Below are 18870 nucleotides of genomic sequence, written 5' to 3' on the forward strand. Positions count from 1 at the left end.
TACCCTGGATGCTGGATATATGTGTGATGAATGAATGAGTAAACCTTCCATGATATTCTCTCATCTCTCTCCTTCTCACCCCAAATTCTAGCCATACTGAGCCATGTTCTCCGAGTTACCCTTTCATGATCATGTGTTTGCACATGACTCCATCCTACTTTCTCTATTTAACAAACTTCTCTCTACTTCAGTACCTTGCTAATGGGTCCCACCCTTCTCTGTGAAGCCTTCCCCTGATACCATCAGAATCTCCCTCTGGGCTCCCCACTGGCACTCAGATCACATTTGTTCTACATCATTCAACTGCATCTTTGTCTTCCTGCTGTTTGTGCAAGGATACCAGATAATCACGATGGTGTGATCACTGACCTAGAGCCAGACATCCTGGAATGTGAAGTCAAGTGGACCTTAGAAAGCATCACTACGAACAAAGCTAGTGGAGGTGATGAAATTCCAGTTGAGCTATTCCAAATCCTGAAAGATGATGCTGTGAAAGTGCTGCACTCAATATGCCAGCAAATTTGGAAAACTCAGCAGTTGCCACAGGACTGGAAAAGGTCAGTTTTCATTCCAGTCCCAAAGAAAGGCAATGCCAAAGAATGCTCAAACTACCGCACAATTGCACTCATCTCACACGCTAGTAAAGTAATGCTCAAAATTCTCCAAGCCAGGCTTCAGCGATATGTGAACCGTGAACTTCCTGATGCTCAAGCTGGTTTTAGAAAAGGCAGAGGAACCAGAGATCAAATTGCCAACATCTGCTGGATCATGGAAAAAGCAAGAGAGTTCCAGGAAAACATCTATTTCTGCTTTATTGACTATGCCAAAGCCTTTGACTGTGTGGATCACAGTAAACTGTGGAAAATTCTGAAAGAGATGGGAATACCAGACCACCTGATCTGCCTCTTGAGAAACCTGTACGCAGGTCAGGAAGCAACAGTTAGAACTGGACATGGAACAACAGACTGATTCCAAATAGGAAAAGGAGTTCGTCAAGGCTGTATATTGTCACCCTGTTTATTTAACTTATATGCAGAGTACATCATGAGAAACCCTGGACTGGAAGAAACACAAGCTGGAATCAAGATTGCTGGGAGAAATATCAATAACCTCAGATATGCAGATGACACCACTCTTATGGCAGAAAGTAAAGAGGAACTAAAAAGCCTCTTGATGAAAGTGAAAGTGGAGAGTGAAAAAGTTGGCTTAAAGCTCAACATTCAGAAAACGAAGATCATGGCATCCGGTCCCACCACTTCATGGGAAATAGATGGGGCAACAGTGGAAACAGTGTCAGACTTTATTTTTCTGGGCTCCAAAATCACTACAGATGGTGACTGCAGCCATGAAATTAAAAGACGCTTACTCCTTGGAAGGAAAGTTATGACCAACCTAGATAGCATATTCAAAAGCAGAGACATTACTTTGCCAACAAAGGTCTGTCTAGCCAAGGCTATTGTTTTTCCTGTGGTCATGTATGGATGTGAGAGTTGGACTGTGAAGAAGGCTGAGCGCCGAAGAATTGATGCTTTTGAACTGTGGTGTTGGAGAAGACCTTGACAGTCCCTTGGACTGCAAGGAGATCCAACCAGTCCATTCTGAAGGAGATCAGCCCTGGGATTTCTTTGGAAGGAATGATGCTGAAGCTGAAACTCCAGTACTTTGGCTACCTCATGTGAAGAGTTGACTCATTGGAAAAGACTCTGATGCTGGGAGGGATTGGGGGTAAGAGGAGAAGGGGACGACAGAGTATAAGATGGCTGGATGGCATCACTGACTCGATGGACGTGAGTCTGAGTGAACTCCGGGAGTTGGTGATGGACAGGGAGGCCTGGCGTGCTGCAATTCATGGGGTCGCAAAGAGTCGGACACGACTGAGCAACTGATCTGATCTGACCTTGATTCCTGCCTTCCTAGCACTTACACAGGGTCTGGAACATGATGAGTGCTCAACAAATGGATGTTTAATGAACAAATACAATCTAGCTGAGGGGGTCAGCACAGTCACAAATGAGTACTAGATTTTGTGGTACTGATTTGATGCTTGGGGTTTTCAGAAAGGGCTCTGTGAGGCTGGAAGTCTCAGAGGTTTCATGGAGAAGATAGCTGTTATCCAGTCGTTGAAGAATTAATATAGTGTGAAAATGTGAGGGTAGTTCAGGTATCACAAGAACAAATGTGGTGGGCTTGATCATAGTCTAGTTAGGATAGTGTTGTGGGCATATTTTTAAGGCTATAATAGAATACAGGGATTAGAGGTAAACAAATTATAAGGCAGCAGCTCAAAACTTGTTTCACTATATTAAAAATGATCTTAAACACTTGACATATATACACTACCATGTGTAAAATAGATAGCTAGTGGGAAGCTATTGTATAGCACAGGGAGCTCAGCTTGGTGCTCTATGATGACCTAGAGGGGTGGGATGAGGGGGCAGGTGGGATGGGGGGGTCCAAGAGTGAGGGGATATATGTGTACATATAGCTAATTCACATCAGTGTACAGCAGAAGCGAATACAACATTGTAAAGCAATTATACTAAAAAAAAAATTACACACACACACACAAACCAAAAAAACAGAAAATCCACTTGCTGCCCATTTGCCACTTAAGAGGCTGTGCTATGATGTGCTTAGTCCCTCAGTTGTGCTTGACTCTTTGCGACCCCATGGACTGTAGCCCACCAGGCTCCTCTGTCCATGGGGATTCTCTAGGTAAGAATACTAGAGTGGATTGCCATGCCCTCCTCCAGGGGATCTTCCCAACCCAGGGACCAAACCCAGGTCTCCTGCATTGCAGGTGTATTCTACCATCTGAGCCACCAGGAAAGCCCCTTAAGAGACTACTATGAAAGGAAAGGCTAGATGTCTTTTCAGATGGTGTCACAAGTGGTTCTGGGCTAAGTACTCTTGCTACAGGAAGGTCCGTGTCCATGTTAGCAAGACACAGCTATAAGGGAAACTGAAGACAAATGTGTCCCAGGGAAAAGTGAAAACACAGGGAACTAACTCAATCAAAGCCCTGTTGAGTGCCAGGCACTATGCCAGGAGCCAGAGTGATAAATTATTCCACTTTGGGGATAATTCATATGTCCTGGGCACTGTGCCAGGTACTGGGGCAGCATTAATACTACTACTGCTTCTAGTAGTAATAGTAATGAAAGCAACAAGAAGTACATTCACTGAACTCTCACTCTATGCCAGATGTGTGAGTTATAATAGTAAAGAGAGAGGACAGTACAATCACGGTCAATTTGCAACTTGAAGTAAGTATAATTGGATGATCTATAGTCAGTTCAGGGTCTAGTGTTACTTTTCATCTCTTGCATTTGAAATTAATCTGGTCTATTGCATTTCCAGTGGGCTGTGCTATGAGAAGCTTTGTGATATTCCCCTGTAGAGAAAAAAACCTCTCCTCCAGAGGTTGCCTGAGAAATACTATGAGAGTGATTCCTTCACTTTAAGGCACTATATTCCTAAAAACTACCCCTGGAAGGGACAATAAATTACATGGCCAATAGCCAGTAACACTTTAATGTGAATTCCTTGATTAAGAAAGTTGCTGTGGCCTTGGAAGTAAAGAGATGTATATTTAGAAGGACATGGAAGATATGATGGAGGGGAAAGGAGAGGCCTGGATGTCTCTTTTATGTATCCATGCCCACCTCTATACTATCCAGGATATAAAATGGGTTCCCCATATAGTCTGAAAAATTGATGCTTTTGAATTGTAGTGCTGAAGAAGCTTATTGAGAGTCCCTTGAACAGCAAGGAGATTAAACCAGTCAATCCTAAAGGAAATCAACCCTGAGTATTCATTGGAAGGACTGATGCTAAAGCTGAAGCGCCAATACTTTGGCCACCTGATGTGAAGAGCCGACTCCTTGGAAAAGACCCTGATGCTGGGAAAGATTGAGGGCAAGAGGAGAAGGGGGTGGCAGAGGTTGAGATGGTTGGATGGCATCACTGACTCAATTGACATGAGTTTGAGCAGACTCCAGGAGATAGTAGAGCACAGAGGAACCTGGTGTGTGGCAGTCCATGGGGTCACAGAGTTGGACATGACTTAGCAACTGAACAACATGTTAAGTGTCTACCTGTAAGCTTATAATATGTCTAATGACTTTCCTAGTTGCCTGCCCTCTGCCAGTCCCCAAAGCTGGTGCCATTTGACCCTCATTGACAGCTTTTAGCCTCATCCTCACTCTAAGCTCTGAGATCAATTCTTTCTCCATATGCTTGCTGTTAGTCCTACTCTGCCATTATTCTGGGAATAAGTAACTAATGATGGAATTTCTGGCACTCTTGAGGATGGGTTATAGGGAAGGTTCCTTTCCATAACCCTTTACCGTTATAGTTATGCTTGGCAGATTGTACTCATCTGCCACTAACCTAAGCCAGGAAATGAGGTTCATATTCCCATTATTAGACACTGGTTTTGAGATGTATTCTTAATTGAATGAAATAAAACCAGCCAGCACTTCATCCTATTCTACAAGTGAACTCCCACTGTAGTCTCCCAAGCAATGAAGATTAAGAAAGGTCAATCAGGCTGTCTCAGGGTGCTTATCATGTTCCCTCTTTCTGGTTCTGCTAGCCAGAGGAGTTTGTCTAATGGAATCTGTGACATCTGTGGGTTCAAATGATGCAATTTAAAGAGCAATTTAGCCCATTGATTTAAATGGGCTGGGCAGAAGGGCAGGACACAAAATGGTCTCACCAAATCCCATCCCAGATCATTGCCCAGCTCAGGCCTTTGTGAGGACGAAAGCTTCCCATCTCACTAAAATTTAGTGCCTTTGGAGGGACACAGTATCTGTGTGTGGCTTGTACTCTGTGCCATGAGGATTGAGCTTGAATGGTGAAATCCTTGTGACTTCTTACCCTTCTCCTTATCTGTCTAGCTGTCCATCGCTTCAGAGTCCTTTAAGGAAAGTAGGTTTAATTTGATAAACTTATACAATCTCAAGGGTAAATGGCAGATAATAAATACATTCAATGAATATGTACCAGGCACTGTGATAGAAGCTGATTGTAACAGCTGAGTGGCTTAAAGCCATACCTCATCTAGAGAAAAACTGCATTTGAACAAGAATCTTGAATGCCCAATCCAATGAGTGATTAGAATGGCAACTTCATGTACATAGCCACAGAGGTGGGCTAGTGAGAGGAAGCTTGTGTGTGTGTACATGTGTATGTACATACGTGTGTCTGTGTGTGTGTGTGTGTGCATGTTGATTTTGAGAGCATTTTGACTCCTTTAAGAGAACCACTTAGAGAACTTCCTAATTTTAATGTAGTTACACTAATCTTAAAGGAGCAACCCCATGTCCAAGGAGCAGTGGCTGCTCGGGCACAGGAGGGCCTAGAGGAGCTACTCCACATTCAAGGTCAGGAGGGGCGGTGGTGAGGAGATACCCATTGTCCAAGGTAAGGAGAAGCAGCTGTGCTTTGCTGGAGCAACCGTGAAGAGATACCCCACGTCCGAGGTAAGAGAAAGCCAAGTAAGACAGTAGGTGTTGCAAGAGGGCATCAGAGGGCAGACACACTGAAACCATAATCACAGAAAACTAGTCAATCTAATCACACTAGGACCACAGCCTTGTCTAACTCAATGAAACTAAGCCATGCCTGTGGGGCCACCCAAGACAGGTGGCCTTGGTCATGGTGGAGAGGTCTGACAGAATGTGGTCCACTGGAGAAAGGAATGGCAAACCACTTCAGTATTCTTACCTTGAGAACCCCATGAACAGTATGAAAAGGCAAAATGATAGGATACTGAAAGAGGAACTCCCCAGGTCGGTAGGTGCCCAATATGCTACTGGAGATCAGTGGAGAATAGCAAGAAGAACAGCAAAGAATACCAAGAGGAGACAAGAAAGCCTTCCTCGGCGATCAATGTAAAGAAATGGAGGAAAACAACAGAATGGGGAAGACTAGAGATCTCTTCAAGAAAATTAGAGATACAAAGGGAACATTTCATGCAAAGATGGGCTCAATAAAGGACAGAAATGGTACGGACCTGACAGAAGCAGAAGATATTAAGAAGAGGTGGCAAGAATACACAGAAGAACTGTATAAAAAATATCTTCATGACAAAGATAATCACGATGGTATGATCACTGACCTAGAGCCAGACATCCTGGAATGTGAAGTCAAGTGGGCCTTAGAAAGCATCTCTATGAACAAAGCTAGTGGAGGTGATGGAATTCCAGTTGAGCTCTTTCAAATCCTGAAAGATTATGCTGTGAAAGAGCTGCACTCAATATGCCAGCAAATTTGGAAAACTCAGCAGTGGCCACAGGACTGGAAAAGGTCAGTTTTCATTCCAATTCCAAAGAAAGGCAATGCCAAAGAATGCTCAAACTACCGCACAATTGCAGTCATCTCACACGCTAGTAAAGTAATGCTCAAAATTCTCCAAGCCAGGCTTGGAGATACGTATTGCTCCAGGCTTCAGCAATACGTGAACTGTGAACTTCCAGATGTTCAAGTTGGTTTTAGAAAAGGCAGAGGAACCAGAGATCAAATTGCCAACATCCGCTGGATCATCGAAAAAGCAAGAGAGTTCCAGAAAAACATCTATTTCTGCTTTATTGACTATGCCAAAGCCTTTGACTGTGTAGATCACAATAAACTGTGGAAAGTTCTTCAAGTGATGGGAATACCAGACCACCTGACCTGCCTCTTGAGAAACCTATATGCAGGTCAGGAAGCAAGAGTTAGAACTGGACATGGAACAACAGACTGGTTCCAAATAGGAAAAGGAGTACGTCAAGGCTGTATATTGTCACCCTGCTTATTTAACTTATATGCAGAGTACATCATGATAAACGCTGGGCTGGAAAAACACAAGCTGGAATCAAGATTGCTGGGAGAAATATCAATAACCTCAGATATGCAGATGAAACCACCCTTATGGCAGAAAGTGAAGAGGAACTAAAGAGCCTCTTGATGAAAGTGAAAGAGGAGAGTGAAAAAGTTGGCTTAAAGCTCAACATTCAGAAAACGAAGATCATGGCATCTGGTCCCATCACTTCATGGGAAATAGATGGGGCAACAGTGGAAACAGTGTCAGACTTTATTTTTCTGGGCTCCAAAATCACTGCAGATGGTGATTGCAGCCATGAAATTAAGAGACGTTTACTCCTTGGAAGGAAAGTTATGACCAACTAGATAGCATATTGAAAAGCAGAGATATTACTTTGCCAACAAAGATCCGTCTAGCCAAGGCTATGGTTTTTCCTGTGGTCATGTATGGATGTGAGAGTTGGACTGTGAAGAAGGCTGAGTGCTGAAGAATTGATGCTTTTGAACTGTGGTGTTGGAGAAGACTCTTGAGAGTCCCTTGGACTGCAAGGAGATCCAACCAGTCCATTCTGAAGGAGATCAGCCCTGGGTGTTCTTTGGAAGGAATGATGCTAAAGCTGAAACTCCAGTACTTTGGCCACCTCATGTGAAGAGTTGACTCATTAGAAAAGACTCTGATGCTGGGAGGGATTGGGGGCAGGAGGAAAAGGGGACGACAGAGGATGAGATGGCTGGATGGCATCACCGACTCGATGGATGTGTTTGAATGAAGTCCGGGAGTTGGTGATGGACAGGGAGGCCTGGTGTGCTGCAATTCACTGGGTTGCAAAGAGTCAGACATGACTGAGCTACTGAACCAACTGACACTAATCTTTTCCAGAAAAGTCCAGGTATTATGCCTCCTACAAGGGACCTCAAAAGTCATCTAGAATAACCCCCTGCTCAGTGAAAAAAAAAAAAACACAAAAAACCTGACAATATCCTTTTTAAGTGATGGTTCAGTTAATGAGCACCTCCACTGATGAAAACCTCACCCCTTTCTCACCTTTATGGTGAGTGCTGATATTCAGCAAGGGCATCTCTATGTCTATCCAAAATCACCTGCTTCCAGCTTCTATTCCATGGCCCCAGTTTTGCTCTCTAGAGCAGTATCAGGCAAATCTGTCTTTTGTTCTGTATGACAATCCTTCATGTATTTGATTTCATTTCTCATGTCTCTCTCTGCCCCAGGAGTCTCCCCTTCTCTAGAATTAAGAGCATCCTAGTGGTCTGCTTCTAGTTATTCTATACTTTACTTTTCTTGAAGTATGTTGTTCAGAAGTGAACACATTCTCTAGAATGGTCAGGCCAGCACAAGTTACACTGTGGCTATTTTTTCTTCATTTCTCATTCAGCAATGCTTTGCTAGGGTCAAGACACCATAATGTCTCATTTCAAAAGATACTTTAGGCCATCCTGCATAGTGGTATATTATGCTTTTCATTTGTACAAATCATACCGATCCAAAATTTCCTTGATATATAAATAGTAATAAATTAACATTAAGCACTTATGTGCCAGATACTGTATATGCTAAATGCTTCACATACATTATTTAAATTATTCTTTACTTTCAGACAGTTATGATTAGCATCTCTCTCATCCCAGATAAGGAATCTGAGGCACAAAGAGGTTAAGTAATTTGCTTCAGTTCACACACAGTTTAAGTTCACACACAGTGATGGGAATGGGGTAAGAGTCAAGCTCTGACTCTAGAGTCTACATTTTGAACTACTTCAATGAAAGTAGATTCTTTTGTAATCTCCATAATGCCTATAATAGTGCTAGGCATAGTGCTGCAATTCAGTACTTGTTATAGCTAGGACATTTGGCAGTACGGAATACAAAGATACATATATAAATGACATATCTCTTGCGTTCAAACATTTCCAGGTCCAGAGACAGAGAAAAAAATTAAAGTAAGTTAAATGTACTACAGTCTGATATAGAGTCTAATATATAATAGGGACACAAAGGAGGAAGTGTTTAACTCTACTTGGGGAGATAATTGAAAAGAAAGCAATATTTGAACTATGTCTTTTCACGATGGTGTGATCATTTACCTAGAGCCAGACATCCTGGAATGTGAAGTCAAGTGGGGCTTAGGAAGCATTACCACGAACAAAGCTAGTGGAGGTGATGGAATTCCAGTTGAGCTATTTCCAATCCTAAAGGATGATGCTGTGAAAGTACTGTACTTAATATGTCAGCAAATTTGGAAAACTCAACAGTGGCCACAGGACTGGAAAAGGTCAGTTTTCATTCCAATCTCAAAGAAAGGCAATGCCAAAGAATGCTCAAATTACCGCACAATTGCACACATCTCACATGCTAGTAAAGTAATGCTCAAAATTCTCCAAACCAGGCGTCAGCAATACATGAATGATGAACTTCCAGATGTTCAAGTTCGTTTTAGAAAAGGTAGAGGAACCAGAGATCAAATTGCCAGCATCTGCTGAATCATGGAAAAAGCAAGAGAGTTCCAGGAAAACATCTATTTCTGCTTTATTGACTATGCCAAAGCCTTTGACTGTGTGGATCACAATCAACTGTGGAAAATTCTGAAAGAGATAGGAATACCAGACCACCTGACCTGCCTCTTGAGAAACCTGTACGCAGGTCAGGAAGCAGCAGTTAGAACTGGACATGGAACAACAGACTGGTTCCAAATAGGAAAAGGAGTACGTCAAAGCTGTATATTGTCACCCTGCTTATTTAACTTATATGCAGAGTACATCATGAGAAATGCTGGGCTGGAAGAAGCACAAGCTGGAATCAAGATTGCCAGCAGAAATATCAATAACCTCAGATATGCAGATGACACCACCCTTATGGCAGAAAGTGAAGAGGAACTAAAGAGCCTCTTGATGAAAGTGAAAGAGGAGAGTGAAAAAAGTTGACTTAAAGCTCAATATTCAGAAAACGAAGGTCATGGCATCTGGTCCTGTCATTTCATGGCAAATAAATGGGGAAACAGTGGCTGACTTTATTTTTCTGGGCTCCAAAATCACTGCAGATGGTGATTGCAGCCATGAAATTAAAAGACGCTCAACATTCAGAAAACGAAGATCATGGCATCTGGTCCCATCACTTCATGGGAAATAGATGGAGAAACAGTGGAAACAGTGTCAGACTTTAATTTTTGGGGCTCCAAAATCACTGCAGATGATGACTGCAGCCATGAAATTAAAAGACGCTTACTCCTTGGAAGGAAAGTTATGACCAACCTAGATAGCATATTGAAAAGCAGAGACATTACTTTGCCAACAAAGGTCTGTTTAGTCAAGGCTATGGTTTTTCCAATGGTCATGTTTGGATGTGAGAGTTGGACTGTGAAGAAAGCTGAGCACCGAAGAATTGATGCTTTTGAACTGTGGTGTTGGAGAAGACTCTTGAGAGTCCCTTGGACTGCAAGGAGATCCAACCAGTCCATTCTAAAGGAGATCAGCCCTGGGTGTTCTTTGGAAGGAATGATGCTAAAGCTGAAACTCCAATATTTTGGCCACCTCATGTGAAGAGTTGACTCGTTGGAAAAGACCCTGATGCTGGGAGGGATTGGGGGCAGGAGGAAAAGGGGACGACAGAGGATGAGATGGCTGGATGGCATCACTGACTGGATGGATGTGTTTGCGTGGTCTCTGGGAGTTGGTGATGGACAGGGATGCCTGGCATGCTGCAATTCATGGGGTCTCAAAGAGCCGGACACAACTGAGAGACTGAACTTACTTACTTACTTACTCCTTGGAAGAAAAGCTATGACAAACCTAGACAGCATATTAAAAAGCAGAGACATTACGTTTTCAACAAACATCTATCTAGTCAAGGCTATGGTTTTTCCAGTAGTCATGTATGGATGTGAGAATTGGACTATAAAGAAAGCTGAGTGCTGAAGAATTGATGCTTTTGAACTGTGGTGTTAGAAAAGACTCTTGAGAGTCCCTTGGACTGCAAGGAGATCCAACCAGTCCATCCTAAAGGAGATCAGTCCTGGGTGTTCTTGAAAAGACTGATGTTGAAGCTGAAACTCCAATACTTTGGCCACCTGATGGGAAGAGCTGACTCATTTGAAAAGACACTGATGCTGGGAAAGATTGAGGGCAGGAGGAGAAGGGGATGACAGAGGATGAGATGGTTGGATGGCATCACTGACTCAATGGACATGAGTTTGGGTAGGCTTCGGGAGTTGGTGATGGACCGGGAGTCCTGGTGTGCTACAGTTCATGGGGTTGCAAAGAGTTGGACATTACTGAGTGACTGAACTGAACTGAAGAGTTTGTTAGCAATGTAGGAATGGTCATTCTAGATAAGGGACACAGCAGGTGCTCAGGTGTGAGTATATAAATCACAGTGGTATTTTAGAGAACATTAGCACTCTTCCTATTCTAACTTCTCAAGCATGTGACCACCTTGGGACCTTATCACATGTGGTTCACTGCCTATAATCCTATTCTACTAGTTCATCAGTTTTCTTCTTATGATGTAGATTTCAGATCAAATGTCATCTCTTCAGTAAGCCTCCAAAGAACACATTTCCAATGGAGCAAGCTCCTTTGTGTCACCCTCTATCTCAGTATCCAGACTTGCTTTTCTTGAAAAATTTATTACTACTTGAAATGCTTATATTTTTGTTTAGTATTTTAACACCTAGCTCCCCCAAATTTATTGTAAACTCCATAATAGCAAACTTTATCTGTCATGTTTACTACCCTATATCCACAACCTGGCACATAGTAGGCTCTCAATAGATATGTATTAAATTACTACATGAAATAGTGGTAGGGGTAGAGATGTAGGGATGCTCTGTGAGAAGAGCTATGCTTTTTTCTTGTGTGTTTAACCACCTTCCCTGCATGTGGCCAAGTGCTTAAGCAAGAAGCCCCCCTTTTTACCTCAAGGAAAGAGTCTTAATTAGTCTAAGGTGGCTCAGATGGTAAAGCGTCTGCCTACAATGTGGGTAGACATGGGTTCAATCCCTGGGTCAGGAAGATCTCCTGAAGAAGGAAATGGCAAACCACTCCAGTATTCTTGCTTGGAAAATCCCATGGATGGAGTAGCCTGGTAGGCTACAGTCCACAGGGTCACAAAGAGTCGGACATGACTGAATGACTTCACTTTCTTTTCAAGTAAATATTGGTAATTCCATTTCTTTGATTGACCTAGATTTGAGCATTGGTACAGTTCTGCCCAATGAGATGTGCTAGAGGGCTTCTAGGAAAAGTTTCTTTGTTCTTAAAAAGAGATGTAAAAATAAGAAATATTTCCCCTTTTTGCCTCTGAATGATGTCATTTGCATATGACACCAAACTTTGGTAGCCATTTTTGAGATTATGAAGAGAGCCAGCCTAAAAGACTCAGCTTCCATGCTGAGGATGGCATAAATTGGGTCCTTTATGATGTCTCTGAGCCATTGAATTAATTAATCTGGAAGCTGCTCAACCTCTAGACTACTAGTTGTGTGAGATGAAAACTCACTTTTTGTTAACCCACTTTTAGGCATGCTTCTCTTTTACAAGAAGCTGAAGACATCCTAAGTGATAGCATTTTGGGGAAAATTACAAAAATTAAACCACAAACAAATAGAAAACTTGAGCAGCTTAATAATCATAGAGGAAATTAAAATAATTTGAAATGTCTACCACTTAAAAGTCACTTGGCTCAAGTGGTTTCACATTTGTGTATATCAACAGAACTTAAAAAATGCAGATATTATCTTGATATTAAAATCATTTTCAGATTATAGATCAAGGGAGAACACTCCTGAATTCATTCTACAAAGCTAGCATAATCTTAATGCCAAAATCTGATAATGCTACTCCTAAGTGAAAACTATATATATATATAGTTATATATATATATATGTATATGTATATATATATATATATATAGACCAATTTCAACCATGAAAATCATTCTAAAAAACTCTAAATAAAATATTAGCAAATGAAAACCAGAAGTAAATTTGAAGAATAACATTGTGACCAAGTGGAACTTATCCTAAGAGCAAGCAGGGTTCAATATGAGAAAATTTTCAATAGAATTAGTAACTGTCAACCACTTAAAGGAAAGAAAACATGATTATATCAATAGATGAAAAAATTGATATTAACTCAGAACCTATTTATTTAAAGAATGAAGTAAAATTGGAACAGAAGTAAACTACCTATATACACACAAAAAACTATTTACCTCAAATCAATAATAAATATCATAATAAATTGTGAAATACTGGACCCATTGCCATTAAAATCAAGAATGCTGTTATCAGCTCTATTATTCAATTTTAAGGTTTTGACTAATATAATAAGAGAAGGATGTGAAAATATTACAAATATTTAACAAATTACCTTTATAGGCATATAATGGTATAATAGAACATCCAAGAAACTTTTCAAAAATCTGTTAAAAATCTTTCAAGAAACTTTGGTAAGGTGACAGAATGTAAGAAAAAAATACAAATATCAATAGCTTTAAAAATTTATATCAGTAATCATCATCACTCAGAAATTATAAAGGAAAAATTCAATGCAGAATAGTGATAACATCTGAAGACATCCAGGAATAAATTTACCTAGAAAGGAACAGGATTCAATGTAAGAGAAGTTACTGATGGGAAAAAAAAAGACAGAACAGGGAAGCACACTATGTTGCTGAATAGAAATAACCTAATAAAAATACAACTTCTTACAAATTAAGATGTAAATTACAAAAAGTATGTCTTTTGAGTTTTATATAGACCTGGGAAATTAAAGGTAAATGAAACAATAAATGTATTAAAATTTCACAAAATTTTTTATTTAAAAAAAAGGACATTATAAAAATTGGCAGAGTAGAGAACTTCAAAAACCCATCTCTGCACTAATGCAATGATTTAACCTAGCAACACCCATCAGTTCAAATCAACCTTTTCTGAATTTTGGACTCTAATAAAAACTTACACTAATCAAAATAGTGCTTAATGAAGAAATAAGCTATTAAATTTTGGTAAGAGAGTTTTGCGGAATTTTTACTGAACTGCTTACAATCCCCCATTTCTTAGCTTGGAGATAGCCATGGGGACTGTGCCTCATATTGTTAGTGCAGCTTGCTGGTGCTGGGACGGGGGAAATGTGAATTTTGTTCTCAAAGAATTGTGATTATATGTTTTGACTGGTCAATACATAGATGCTAAATTTCTTCATGAAAAAGAGAAATCATCACAGAGGATTGATTGCCTTTTTTAAACCCCCTGCCTTGGAATTTTCTCAGGGTTGGAGTTAGCCTCCCTAGTAATGTTAGCCAAATGTGAAACAGCAGATTTGAGAAGGTAGAAGAACTGGTGAGACAGAAGATATATACATTGGATTTATCTAGTCTGTCTCACAGTCATAGAAAAGAAAGTTATGGTTACCAAAGGGGAAAGGTGATGGGAGAGGGATAAATTAGGAGTTTGGGATTAGCAGATACACACCACTATAAATAAAATAGATGAACAACAAGGTCCTACTGTAGCACAGGGAACCATATTCAATATCCTGTAATAAATCATAATGGTTAAGAATATGAAAAATATATGCATATAACTGAATTACTTTGCTGTATACCAAAAACTAATACAACATTGTAAGTCAGCTATCCTTCAGTAAAAAAATAAAAAACTAAATTAAAAAAAAGAATGGGGATGGGGAACACATGTATACCTGTGGCGGATTCATGTTAATATATGGCAAAACCAATACAATATTGTAAAGTTAAAAAATAAAAAAATAAAAGACAAAGTCAATGAAAAAAAAATAATAAAAAAATAAATTATCTAGTCTAAGGGATAGAAAATAAAAAAGAATGAAGAGGAATGAATAGGGCATCAGAAGTATGTGAGACATTAACAAGTGTACCAAAAGATGCATATTGGTAGTCCTAGAAGGAGAGGAAAGAGAAAGTGGTGGAAAGTATATTTGAGGAAATAATGGCCAAAAAAATTTGAGGAAATACATGAATCTGCATATCCAAGAAGGTGAACAAACTCCAAGAAGCCTAAACTCAAAGAGATTCCATACTGAGACACATAATCAAACTGTCAAAAGACAAAAGAAGAGGAAATCAGGAAAGCAGAAAAGCAACTTGTCACAGACAAGGAATCCTCAACAAAAATTAACAGCCAGTTTCTCTTCAGAAACCATGGAGGCCAGGAGGCAGTGGGTTAATACATTTGAAGTGCTGAAAGAAATAAAACCCATCTCAATCAAAATTTGATATTCTGCAAAACTACCCTTTAATAATTAAGGTAAACTTAAAACATTCCCAGATAAACAAAAACTAAGCAAGTTCATTACCAGTAAGCCTAGCTTATAAGAAATCCTAAAGGGAGTCCTTTAGGCTAGATAGTAATTCAAAGTCATAAGAAGAGATAAAGAACAAGGGTGAAGGTAACTATATAGCTAAATATAAAAGCCACAATTATTGTACTTTTGGTTTGTAAGTTTTTGTCTATATGATTTAGAATACACATGCATAGAACAAAAATTATAATTCTATGTTAGTGGGCATACAATATATAGACATGTAAGTTGTGATAATAACAACATAGAGAAGGAAGGATGGAGCTGCATAGGAAAAGAATTTTTTTGACTATTGAAGCTAAGTTATTAATTCAAACTAGCTTGCTATAAACTGAAGATGTTAGTTGTAATACTCAGGGTAACCACTAAGAAAATAACTAAAAGCATATATAGAATGAGAAATGAAAAGTAAATAAAAATTATACACTACAAAAAAAATCAGACAAAAGAAGGGTGTAATGAATGAACTGGTGAACAGTATATATATGTATATATATATAAATGTGTATATATATATAAAACACATATAGAAAACAGCAAAATGACAGAAGTCAAGTAAGTATAGTTTGAAGGATTCGGGTAAGGGCAATGGAGATAATGATGTCCCATTTTGATATGTTGGTATTTGAGGTGTGTGTCTTTTTTATTTTTATTTCTCCAGATGCCTGGAAGGAAAGATCCAGTCAGCATGTGGAGTGCAGCATTGAGATCTAGTGATACAGAATTAGAAGTCATTAGCATATTGATTGAAGGTCCTCGACCCTTGGCTGCACATTAGAGTCACTTGTAGAGCTTTTCAAAACCACTCATGCTTGGTCACAGTACCTCCCACCTCTCCCCACATGCACACTGACATTTAAAAACAGTTCCCCAGGTGAATGTAACATGCAGCCAAGATTGAGTACCATCATTATAAGTGGTAACTGGAGCTGTTAGGAGTGGATGTGATTATCAGGGAGAGTGCGAAAAGATCAGGGGAACTGCTTAGAGTGATAAAGGGTCTATATCTCCACTGTCCAGTATAGTCACCACTAGCCACATGTGGCTCTTTCAATTTAGATGAATTAAAATGAAATAAAACAAAATTCAGTTCTGCAGTTGCATCAGGTACATTTCAAGCACTTAATAACCACAGATGACTCATGACTACCTTACTGGACAGCACAGATACAAAATATTTTAATCATTACAGAAAGTTCTACTGGACAGTGCTGGATAACCCAAATATCTCTTCCACCTCTAAACTGTAATTTGGAGAATTCTTCCAAATTCAGGGTAGAAATATACAATATCTGTGTTAAAATATGGGTACTTTCATTTGCATAATGCATTTTTATGGCTATGGACACATGGTGTTTTTATTTTTGTAAGGTCTTCAACTCTTTTTCACTTTTCTTTGAAGTCCAGGCAAGTTATGTAGAACCACTGGCAGCTGGATTAAATCAATGCTTTTCATTTTCTCTAGAGTGAAGACACGAGTGAAAAATATACATTTGTCTTTCTCAAGTCACTCAGCAGCATGAGAGAGTTTAAATCTGTTCAACACTTATTATCACATTGTCTGCCTGATGTTCCTTGAAGTAGTCAATGGAAAGGCAGAATGGGATGACACTGATTATAGCAAATTATACGCAGTGTAACTGGTCAAAAGTCTGGCCTCTGATTATTAGTCTTGGGGTTGGTTTTCATTCTAGATCCCATAGGCTATCAGAAATGAGTGTTTCTCCCCTTGCTGTTTCCCTTTCACTGTAGAATCCAAAGTGACAACGTTCAAATAGGAATTTATTCAACAAAGCCTCTTTAAATGGGACAGAGGGACTTTTAAAGAAGTTTTTTATGCTAACAATTAGGGAATCTGGGTGAAGAGTACACAGGAGCTCATTGTACTGTTCGTACAGCTTTTCTATGTGTCTGAAATCATTTTAAAATAAAAATTGCAAAAAATATTACTTGAACGAGCAAATCATGAATTCTCATAAAAAAATCAAACAATGTGGCTTAAAAAGAATGAAAAATTTCATCTTTTACCTTCATGCATTTGAAATGAGTTTATCTTTTATATATATTTTCTATGCAGTTTTCTTCAGTTACTATTTTGTAAGAATTTCCTACATATCATTATTTGTAATAACACCATTTTTAAACTTTCTTCCTTTTATTTATATTTTTTAATTTTAATCATAGGCTAATTACTTAAAATATTGTGGTGGTTTTTGCCATACATTCACATGATTTTAAATCTGCCCTTCCGACCACCAATTTCCCTGGTGGGGCAGTGCTTCTGCTATGTGACACTGACACAATATGTTTCATGCCATCATATGTTAAAATATCGAGTTAAATAGCTACATAATATTTTATTAGATCAAATCAGGTACACCACAGTCTCCAGTTTGGGAATATTTAGGCTTTCTTCCATTTATTTCTACTATTAAAAATAAAGTTGTGATATATATATATATATAGTGTGTATATATAAAGCATCACTACGAATAAAGCTAGTGGAGGTGATGGAATTCCAGTTGAGCTATTTCAAATTATGAAAGATGATGCTGTGAAAGTGCTGCACTCAATATGCCAGCAAATTTGGAAAACTCAGCAGTGGCCACAGGACTGGAAAAGGTCAGTTTTCATTCCAATCCCAAAGAAAGGCAATGCCAAAGAATACTCAAACTACTGCCCAATTGCACTCATCTCACACACTAGTAAAGTAATGCTCAAAATTCTCCAAGCCAGGCTTCAGCAATACATGAACTGTGAACTTCCAGATGTTCAAGCTGGTTTTAGAAAAGCCAGAGGAACTAGAGATCAAATTGCCAACATCTGCTGGATCATGGAAAAAGCAAGAGAGTTCCAGAAAAATATCTATTTCTGCTTTATTGACTATGCCTAAGATTTTGACTGTGTGAATCACAATAAACTGTGGAAAATTCTGAAAGAAGAATACCAGACCACCTGCCCTAGCTCTTGAGAAATCTATATGCAGGTCAGGAAGCAACAGTTAGAACTGGACATGGAACAACAGACTGGTTCCAAATAGGAAAAGGAGTACATCAAGTCTGTATATTGTTACCCTCGTTATTTCTATGCAAGGTACATCATGAGAAATGCTGGGCTGGAAGAAGCACAAGCTGGAATCAAGATTGCCGGGAGAAATATCAACAACCTCAGATAATGCAGATGACACTACCCTTATGGCAGAAAGTGAAGAGGAACTAAAAAGCCTCTTGATGAAAGTGAAAGAGGAGAGCGAAAAAGTTGGCTTAAAGCTCAACATTCAGAAAAGCTAAGATCATGGCATCTGGTCCCATCACTTCATGGGAAATAGATGCGGAAACAGTGGAAACAGTGTCAGACTTTATTTTTTGAGGCTCCAAAATCACTGCAGATGGTGACTGCAGCCATGAAATTAAAAGACGCTTACTCCTTGGAAGGAAAGTTATGACCAACCTAGATAGCATATTCAAAAGCAGAGACATTACTTTGCCAACAAAAATCCGTCTAGTCAAGGCTATGGTTTTTCCAGTGGTCATGTATGGATGTGAGAGTTGGGCTGTGAAGGAAGCTGAGTGCTGAAGAATTGATGCTTTTGAACTGTGATGTTGGAGAAGACTCTTGAGAGTCCCTTGGACTGAAAGGAGATCAGTCTATCCTAAAGGAGATCAGCCCTGGGATCTCTTTGGAAGGACTGATGCTAAAGCTGAAA

Source organism: Bubalus kerabau, chromosome X (genome assembly GCF_029407905.1).
Source record: "Bubalus kerabau isolate K-KA32 ecotype Philippines breed swamp buffalo chromosome X, PCC_UOA_SB_1v2, whole genome shotgun sequence".
Taxonomy (NCBI): Eukaryota; Metazoa; Chordata; class Mammalia; order Artiodactyla; family Bovidae; genus Bubalus; species Bubalus kerabau.